Here is a 9,531-nt window from a genome sequence, read left to right as displayed (position 1 = left end):
TTTCTTGTGGTTAATTTAATTGAGTCTTCTGGATACAAATTCATGTTTCATGTGATTTGTTGATGTCCAAATAAATCCTTCTTTTCTTACAAAAGTAAGGTCACTCTTGTTGTTCTTTCGGGAATGACATTTTATGGGGGAGAGTTCTTAATTGAACTTGTGCTTAATTGTCAAATCTTTTTGGGGAGTGCGGATGTGCAATATAGTAGCAGTTTTCTTGTATCTTAAAATCCTTGATGAATACACTAAGTTTCGACTATGTGAAATCATCGAAACAAAGTTGATATGTTCTCTTTTAGTCATGAAGTATCTCTATGAGAATTTCATTATGACACTAGTTTTCGTACCTTGCCAATTTATATTGGAAAAAAGGGGGAGAATTAATGTGTAGTTCACACTATAAATACATATGGTTTACGGATCACTATGTAAGAGGATTGTGAGATGAAGTATTGACTAAGGGGGAGTGATACATATCACCGTAGTATTATTGTCAAAGTTGTGATACAATTGGACTTTGATGTTGTGTAATAATACTATGACACTGTATAACAATAATTGAGAACAATTGTTTTCTTATTGTTATGACTACGGATCTTCAACAACTATGATGCTGAGTTGAACATGTTCAGAATCACTGGAGTACTTGGAAGTGACGAAGATTTCGAATAATATTAAAGAACCAAGGAAATCAAGCATTTGGATGAGAAGCTCCAAAGTTTATCTATTTTGTAATCCATATGTATTGATAGTTTTGTCACTAAAATTGACAAAGGGAGAGATTGTTAGAGCACCGCTCGGTCGAACTTGCAAGCGTTGCTATCTCAAGCTCGTTGTCAAGTTTAGTTGCCAAAACTATAAGTCTTGATTTCTAGTCTACCTATAGCTATGTCTCAGATTAGGATAGAATGTGTAGTTGATTATTAGACTTCACGGCGTTCATCGATTAAAGACGAAGAACTACTAAGGGGAGCTTGTGGAACTTCATCAACGAAAGGTATGTGGAGACTTGAACTCATCTATCACTCAGAAGTTTATTTCTATTTTATCTGCTATTGAGATAAAAGTCATATAGCTATATAGACTTTATATTATGCACATTTGATATTTTGATCTGAGTTTAACTCGATTACATATTTCTCGAAATATGTGTTGGTAAGATTTCGCTTTAACCAAATTCATATTTATTATTGACGAAAGTCAAAAGATGATCATGTGAAAATCTCATGGTAACATCTTACATGATTTGTGTGAGACAGTCATTTGATATATTGTTTCGTATTGATCTATTGATCACTTGAAAATTGTTTTGAAGCTAATAGTTTCAATAATTAAAATGGAGTTTAGGATAATTAACATTGATTGGATGTAGCACAGTATGCGTACTTGTATGCTAACTGTTGCAAGTTATTCAAAGTCTGGGAACCATAGTATGCATACCCGTATGCGTACTGGTTTGATAAGTTTCGGGAACTTAGTATGCATACCCATATGCGTACCGGTTTTTAAGTTCAAGTTATGTAATTCAACTGAGTTTGGTCATATACGACAGTATACGTACCCGTTTGCATACTAGCGAACCCAGACCAAATCCGGAACTCTAAGTATGCGTAACCCGTTTGCATAATTGAGTGGGTTAAGTTCTAAAATCGGTGTGTTCATGAAAAATATATTTATATATTAAGGAATGCAATCTTTTGCAAACCGTGGCTATAATGTTCATGAATTGATTCAAGCTAATCAAAATCGATTTTGCTTCAATTGTATCTTGTATACTTCTATGAGAATATAAACAATTGAACAACTCCATAACTAGTTCCATTTGAGTCATTTGAACTAGTTGTGATTAAGATGAACAAGGTTGATATGAAAGTGTTTATATGGCTAACTTCGGTTAAGTATTGTTGATCCAACTATGTGTACACGTTTGGGTACGGTTACTCATACCTAAATGAAGTCACATTTCATTTGTGTATAACAAGCTAAGTTCGATCTAACGGTTGAAAGATATTAGATTGACTCTAATCAGGTATTCATCTAACGTTGAATATTGAATGCTTTGTTACCAAGGTAACATTGATTGCAAACCCTGATTTGAAGACTATATAAGGTAGAACTCTAGCAACTGGGAAACCTAATCCCCACACCTCCTGTATGATACTAGTTGCGAATAGAGTCGATTCTCCTTTAAACTAGGTTTTTCCTAAAACCATTATAGGTTAACGACTTGAAGACTTCATGGGGATTCTGAATCCAGACCCAACTATTTTCTTTGTAGTTGCATGTTCTGATCTTACTTTGTTCTATCGTGTTGAGTACTATATTCTCTAAGATTTGCTCGAGATTTAATGTCCGGTAGGTAAGATAAAAAGTAGTCACAAACATCTTAGTCTCATCGTTTGTGATTCCACAATATCTTGTTTAGCTTCCATACAATCAAGATTATTGTGAGGTGATTGATATTACTATGATGTTCTTAGAGAATATAAGTCAGGTGTATCAATTGGTTCTTGTTCACCTTGATTTATCAAAATACGGAACAAAAACTCGTAGGTATTTTTGTGGGATACATATTTATCAATTCAATAGACTTTTCTGTGTGAGACAAGTCGTATCAACTTTTTTTTGTGGGTGACATCATCTAAGGGAATCAAGTGCGCAGAGTCCGGCGTGGTTCAAGAGGCAGGCGTAAGGAACGCGACTGTACCTTAATTAGTGTGAGATTGGTTAGGGCTCAACTACATTCCAGTCCAAGTTAATTGGTAGTAGGATAGAGTCTGTAGCGGCTAAATACAATGTGGTTGTCAAATATGGACTAGGTCCCGGGGGTTTTCTGCATTTGTGGTTTCCTCGTTAATAAAATTTCTAGTGTCTTTGTTTTTTCTTTTCCGCATTATATTTTTATATAGTTGAAATATCACAGGTTGTGCGCAGTCCAATCAATTAGATTATACCACCTTTAGTTATTGATATAAATTGATTGACACTTGGATATTGGTTTATGGTACCATCCAAGTTATTTCTCATATTAATCCGGCTCACAAATTTCTATCTGTTCGATTGCAGATTGATTTGACAAATTGAGATATAACTCTTGGATATATTTTCCTTGATTGAGTCTGACTGTAGTTAATTCTTTTGGAAATATATTGGAGTTAGTCCATACAGATTTCCTAAACGAAATATTGGGTGTGGTTGTTAGACCCTCGGTTTTTCAAAAGCTTTTTTCTTTAGCTATGTTCATCATATTCTTGACGAGTTTAGTTGGAAACAATTTATTTATTGGAAACTAAATATAAGTCAAAAGATGATCATGTGAAAATTACCTTGAACATCTTATATGATTTGTATGAGATAGTCATTTGATGTTAGCTTGGAAGTTTCATATTGATCATTTGATCACTTGAAAATTACTTGAAGATAATGGTTTGTGTGAGACAACCATTGTCGTCTTCCAAGGATGTTTCAATTATTGAAATGAGATTTTAGAACAATTACCCATGTCTGGATACAACACAGTATGCATACCTAGTATGCGAACTGTATTGTGATGATTCAGGTCCGGAGCTCTTGTTTGCGTACCTAGTATGAAAAAGGATTTACCTGAGAAGGTCCGGAACTCTTGTTTGCGTACCTAGTATGCGAACGGGTTTATATAGGTTGGGTCCGGGACGGCTGTTTGCGAACCGGGTTTGCGAATGGCTTGACAAGCCAAAGTCCGGAGCTGCTGTTCGCGTACTTGGTTGGCGAACACAATGGTAAATTTCTAGAATCAGTCATGTAATGATGAACTAATACATTTATGATATAAGGAATGCAATCTTTTCATATCGTGGCTTAATGTTCATAAATTGATTCTTGTATAAGTACTTTGTACGATTACGAATCGAACCGATTTCGATTCAATTTGTTCATGTATATTTCTATGATATAGTGAAAAATTGAACAAATCTATTTGAAACACAATTAGATTCATTTGATTATTTTTCATGATTGATTGATCTTCATATTTGATCTAGAAGTGTTATATGAATACGGCTAAGACAAAAGTGTTCATATTGAAAAAGCGGGGGTCTAACAACACCACCCAATATTTCGTTTGTCAATATGAATAGACAAACTTCAATATACTTTCAAGAGAATCAACTAGACAATTAGACTCAATCTATGAAAAGTATATCAAAGAGTTTTATATCTCTATCTCTTGATTCAATCCGCAATCATCAAATAGGGATTTGCGAGCCCGATTGAATATAAGAGAATTAACTTTAACGGTACCAAAGATCAATGTTCAAGTGTCAATCAATTCACTCAACAACCCTAAGGCCGGATATAAGAACTGATTAATCTTAACGTACAACCTGTGATATTTCTATTATATAAATAAAATATAATGCGGAAAAGAAATAACACAGACACCAGCATTTTGTTAACGAGGAAACTGAAAATGCAAAAAAAACCCGGGTCCTAGTCCAGAATAAACACACACTGAACAATAAGTTGTTACACCAATTTCATACTACCTATTCGGACTAGATGTAATACCTTCTTCAGCACTTGTAGAACTCCTAGCAGAATACCGATTCTCTTTAGGAACTCTTCATACAAATATTCTAGCAGAACCCAAAGTTCACTTTAGAAGACACACCACCACGATTGATACGATTCGATATCTTGTATGCACAAAACACCGCTTTGATTTCCCTTTAGATGTGAATTAAGGTTTTGGAAATCTTGTGTTTAATTTGATAAAAAAAATTACTAGGTAAAAGTAATATCAAAATAAACTTGTAGATTAGGGTTTTAACTTACAATCAGTATGCGTACACACAAGGAGTCCGTGAACCTGATTTCCATAAGTAAACTTGGGTGATTCCAAAGATCAATTTCCAAGTTAAGAAAACCCTAATAATTCTACAACAAGAACAACTATAATAAATCTGGATATATCTTGTTTAAAACTTCTCAAGGATTTTTACGAGATGCCTCAATAGAATTTTTTCTTTCTAGTCTCCGATTTCGACTAACAAGTGTTGGTATACGATCGGAAACTGAAATCTATCAGAACCTAGAGTTTATGATCAACAACTCTTGAATGGTTTTATATCAGAAGAAAATACCTTAGAATAGACAAGAGGTGAAAAACCTATATTACAAGTTGTATGATTAATCACGAAGATTAAATCCAACTTGGCTTTGTGATCCCTAATACAAAGACTTTTATCTCACTGTCGTTCACGAAGAACGCAAGACGTGGAAAACAACCTGCAGAGCTTGCGCCAATTTTCCAAAGGGATGAAAAACTTGTAAACTCACGAACTCCTTATTTATAATGAACAATAGCTTGGAATCTAAGCAAAGCTATTTTCTTTTTACAAGACTCTCTTAAATATGGGAGTCTTTCCTAAGTTAAAACTCTTGCCAAAATAATTAAATAAATAACTTATTTAGCAAAAAATTATATTTATGTGAATAAATCACATTTTAACTTAGGCAGGAATCACAAACACTTTAATATGGTAATCAAAAGTGTTTGGACCAATAGCTAACTTGCCTAGATAAGGAAACATCACCAACTTGACCAAAAATCCCTTTTAGTCACGTGTTGGGCCCAAGTTCGCGGACCACTCCAAAGCCCATGGAATGTTTCCTACTAATGAACTTAAATCACTCATAACTTTATTGTTATAACTCGGAATTGAGTAATTCTTGGCTCATTGGATTCGCAAGCTCATTCACTATAACATGAGATCCTTTATAGGGATAAAGGTTATTAACACCAAAGTCATGAATCAAATAACCTCAAGTATATATACATAAATGTACATTTACCGTCATAGGAATTGTTCCATAGAGTGAGCATATATATTGATGATTAGAAAGGTAGAATAGAACAAGAATCCAAATGAAATCAATCACATACCTTTGATGAAGTACTTGTTGATGTATTCTTGTAGTCTTCAATCTTCATCCTTTAAGGATAGCTTCGATTCAACTTCTTAGACCTAATCTAGTCCGAAACTATCTTTAGTATGCTAAATCAAGAATGAATTTTGGCAACTAAAATTGACAACTAACTTGACATACCAACGCTAGTGGGTTCAACCGAGCAGTGCTCTAACAATCTCCCTCTTTGTCAATTTTAGTGACAAAACCATTTTACATATGGCTTGTACTTGTTAAAAGTAAAAACGACAATCTTGATTTCCTTGGTTCTTCAACTCTTCATGTGTTCATCCTGTACTTGTTGAAGATCCATCATAGTATTATTACACAGCATCAAAGTATCATTGTATCACAACTTTGACAATAATATTACGGTGATATGTATCACTCCCCTTAGTCAATACTCCATCTCACATTGAAACCACTCCCCCTTACACAATGATCTGAAAACCATATGTATATGTAATATAACTACACATTAATTCTCCCCCTTTTTGTCAATAAATTGGCAAAGGTACAAGAACGGGATCCTAATGAAATTTCCGAGAAGAGACGTTTCATAGACTAAAAGAAAAAAAAATACATACCAACTTAATTTAGATGAAATCATAAAGTCGAAGCTAAATGCATTCATCAAGGAGTTTTAAGATACAAGATAACCCCTATAAAATTCCACAGCTGCACACCCCGCAAGATATTACCATTAAGCACAAGTTCAGAAGAACTCTCCCACATTTGATGTCATTCTCGAAAGAACAACAAGAGCGACCTTACTCCAGAGAGAAAGATTTATAATGGATCTTAGAAATCCTACAAGGAGATATGATTTAAGAACCAATCATTGAAAGTCTCTCATGAGATCATGTTACTAAAATGTTTAGAACTATCTCATGGTAACAATACACAATATGTGATCATGAAGATCAAGTATTCTGATCATCTTTTCTAAGATACAAACTTGTATAAACAAGACTTGATATGCTTAGAAGGAAGAATAAACTTTTCCACAAGGATTTACACCAAGAATGGTTACCATAAGAGAATGAAAAAATTTCTTTGACAATAAAAACCAACATCCATGGCTTTGATAATTGCTTCTAACCTGTTAAATTTAAGAATTTCAATCACAAATAAAGTTAGGTAATTAAGACTCATACATGTGGTATCTAGCCATATGATCACTTCCATATTAACCATATTTTTCTTCACCATAACTAGTTAAATTGACTTCATATGAACTAGTTAGAGAGTTGTTCAATTGCTATGAGATCTTATGTAACTACACAAGACACAATTGAAACAAAGATGATTCGATTCACTTGAATCGGCTCATGAACTTATAGCCACGGTTTGCATACTGCATTCATTAGTCTTTTTAAGTTTATGTTCAGAGCACATCTTTAGATCATAACCCACTCAAGTTCGCAAACAAGTTCGCGGACTTAAGGCACCAGTAGAGTTTCCAAACTCAGCAGAAAATCTCGGCAAAAAGACTTCTGCCAGTTCGCGGACTAAACACGCAAACGAGTTTTTGGAAAATCCAAGCAGAAGTTCTCGGCAAGAGAACTTCCGTCAGTTCGCGGACTGGGTTCGCGGACTGGTAAAACCCAATTCCTCCGGTTTCTCTCAATCAACAAAGTTCGAAAACTTCGGATTAAGGAATACATGGTTATGTAATCTAAACTCTCATTCCGTCATAGGAATTGTTCCATAGAGTGAGCATATATTTTGATAGATTAGAAAGTTAGAATAGAACAAGAATCCAAATGAAATCAATCACATACATTTTATAAAACAAATTCACCCATGTATGAAGTCCGGCTTCCTCCGTCGACCCAGTTTTGGGGTCTAGCTTCTCATGATAAAAACGCACTCAAAAAATATGATTTATAGCTCAAATGGTGTTTTTATTAATAAAACAATGAATCTGCAACGCTGTATAGGCGTTACAGAAATCACTGTTACAATATTTGTTGCAAACTGAAGCTACTTGTTACAATGGATTGTTACAAAATTTAAGACGCTAGGATGTTGGAAAAATAAGACACTAGAAATAACGACTGCAGTTTGCAGTTTTATTTTCTTCGTGGCTTATTCTTCCTGCAGGTGATGATTCACTCTGCAACCTCCTATTTTACACTCAGTCTCTGCCCCAAACTCTCGATGATACTTCTACGAATCCTGTAAAGCCTATTTATACTCATAACACCTTCTAATCCTCCGATTAAATGCAAATATCTTCTCATTATTTTTCTTGGAAAAACTTGAGATTTTTTTTCCTTCTTTACTTCTGCACGGCTTCTGCTGCTGTCAAATATCTTCTACACGAATTATTCTCGCAGAAAACAAACTCCAATAAGTCACAGAGTGAGTCAAACACGATCAGTCACAGGCCATTTACACAGTAAACACGGGAATATCTCACACCCTGTCGGAACGAGTTTGGAATGGGAATACTCTTCGTGCGCTGTTGACTGAGTTGGCTCAAGATATCTTTCCTTGTTTAAGATATATCGAAATCCTTCCGTAATGAAATAGAATCCAATAATACTCGATATTCTTTCCTTCCTTGTTGTATCGTGTAGACACAATATCTTCTTTTCTTTTTTTCGATTCCAGGTCACTTACCGGTCCTATTTTAGTGCAACAGGATAATAGCAAACCAAATCAGCAACCGAATCCATGTAGAACTCATGCAAACCAAATCCAAGGAATACCGCAGAAACCAATTTGTTTGAACTCTCTCTGTTTTGTTCGAATTTGAGTATCCATCCCAACTGAATCGAAACCATCACATATACCATCCATGTTTTGTCCAAACAGGCCCGAAGCAACCAAATCCAGCGCTCAAGTCTTACTCAAATTTGTCCAAATTGTTAACAGGGTTTCCGCCGGAAGATAAACCCGAGAATCTGTTGAATCATTAAATCCACTATTCTAGCCAATTCTGGTCCAAAAGAAGACCATTACCATCCCTGTTGAGTTTAATCCAGTCATCCCATGAAGTTTCAGCCATTGAATCTAATTGAATTTCCTCCAAAACACGAACCCTAATCTGGCTCGCTGCTGCCAAAAATTCCCGCCAAAACTGAAATTTGAATTGTTGAAGATGAACTCCCCCTTAATCTTGTATGTGCGTCCCTTTAGCACTTGTCTTATGGGGTGTAAATAGTAAGGAAGGTGGCCCTTAGCGACTGGACGCCCCTTAACCTACATCGAGAGTCCGAATAACATGTGTCCTTCGGGTGCAAATAACAGTTTTTTCGATTCAATTCTCCACAAGAGCTTATTATTCCAAAAACAACTAAAACAAGTTTATTAATGATAAAAAGAGTCCCAGCTAATGTATTTATGGGTGAAAATACGTCGTACTTTCGTGCTTATCACTGATCCTCGGGAGTATAAGACCGGATTATCAATTGGTTCATGTTCACCTTGATTTTATCCGAAGATGAAACCAAATAAAGAATAAACATATCTGTGGGAGACAAATTTGTTTATAAGTATTTGACTTTGGGTCGTAGCAACTCTTAGTTGTGGGTGAGATCCGCTTAGGGAATCAAGTGCACAGAATCCGACGTGGTT

The sequence above is a fragment of the Papaver somniferum genome, chromosome 4 (assembly GCF_003573695.1).
Source record: "Papaver somniferum cultivar HN1 chromosome 4, ASM357369v1, whole genome shotgun sequence".
NCBI lineage: Eukaryota > Viridiplantae > Streptophyta > Magnoliopsida > Ranunculales > Papaveraceae > Papaver > Papaver somniferum.
This window is presented reverse-complemented; position numbering follows the sequence as displayed.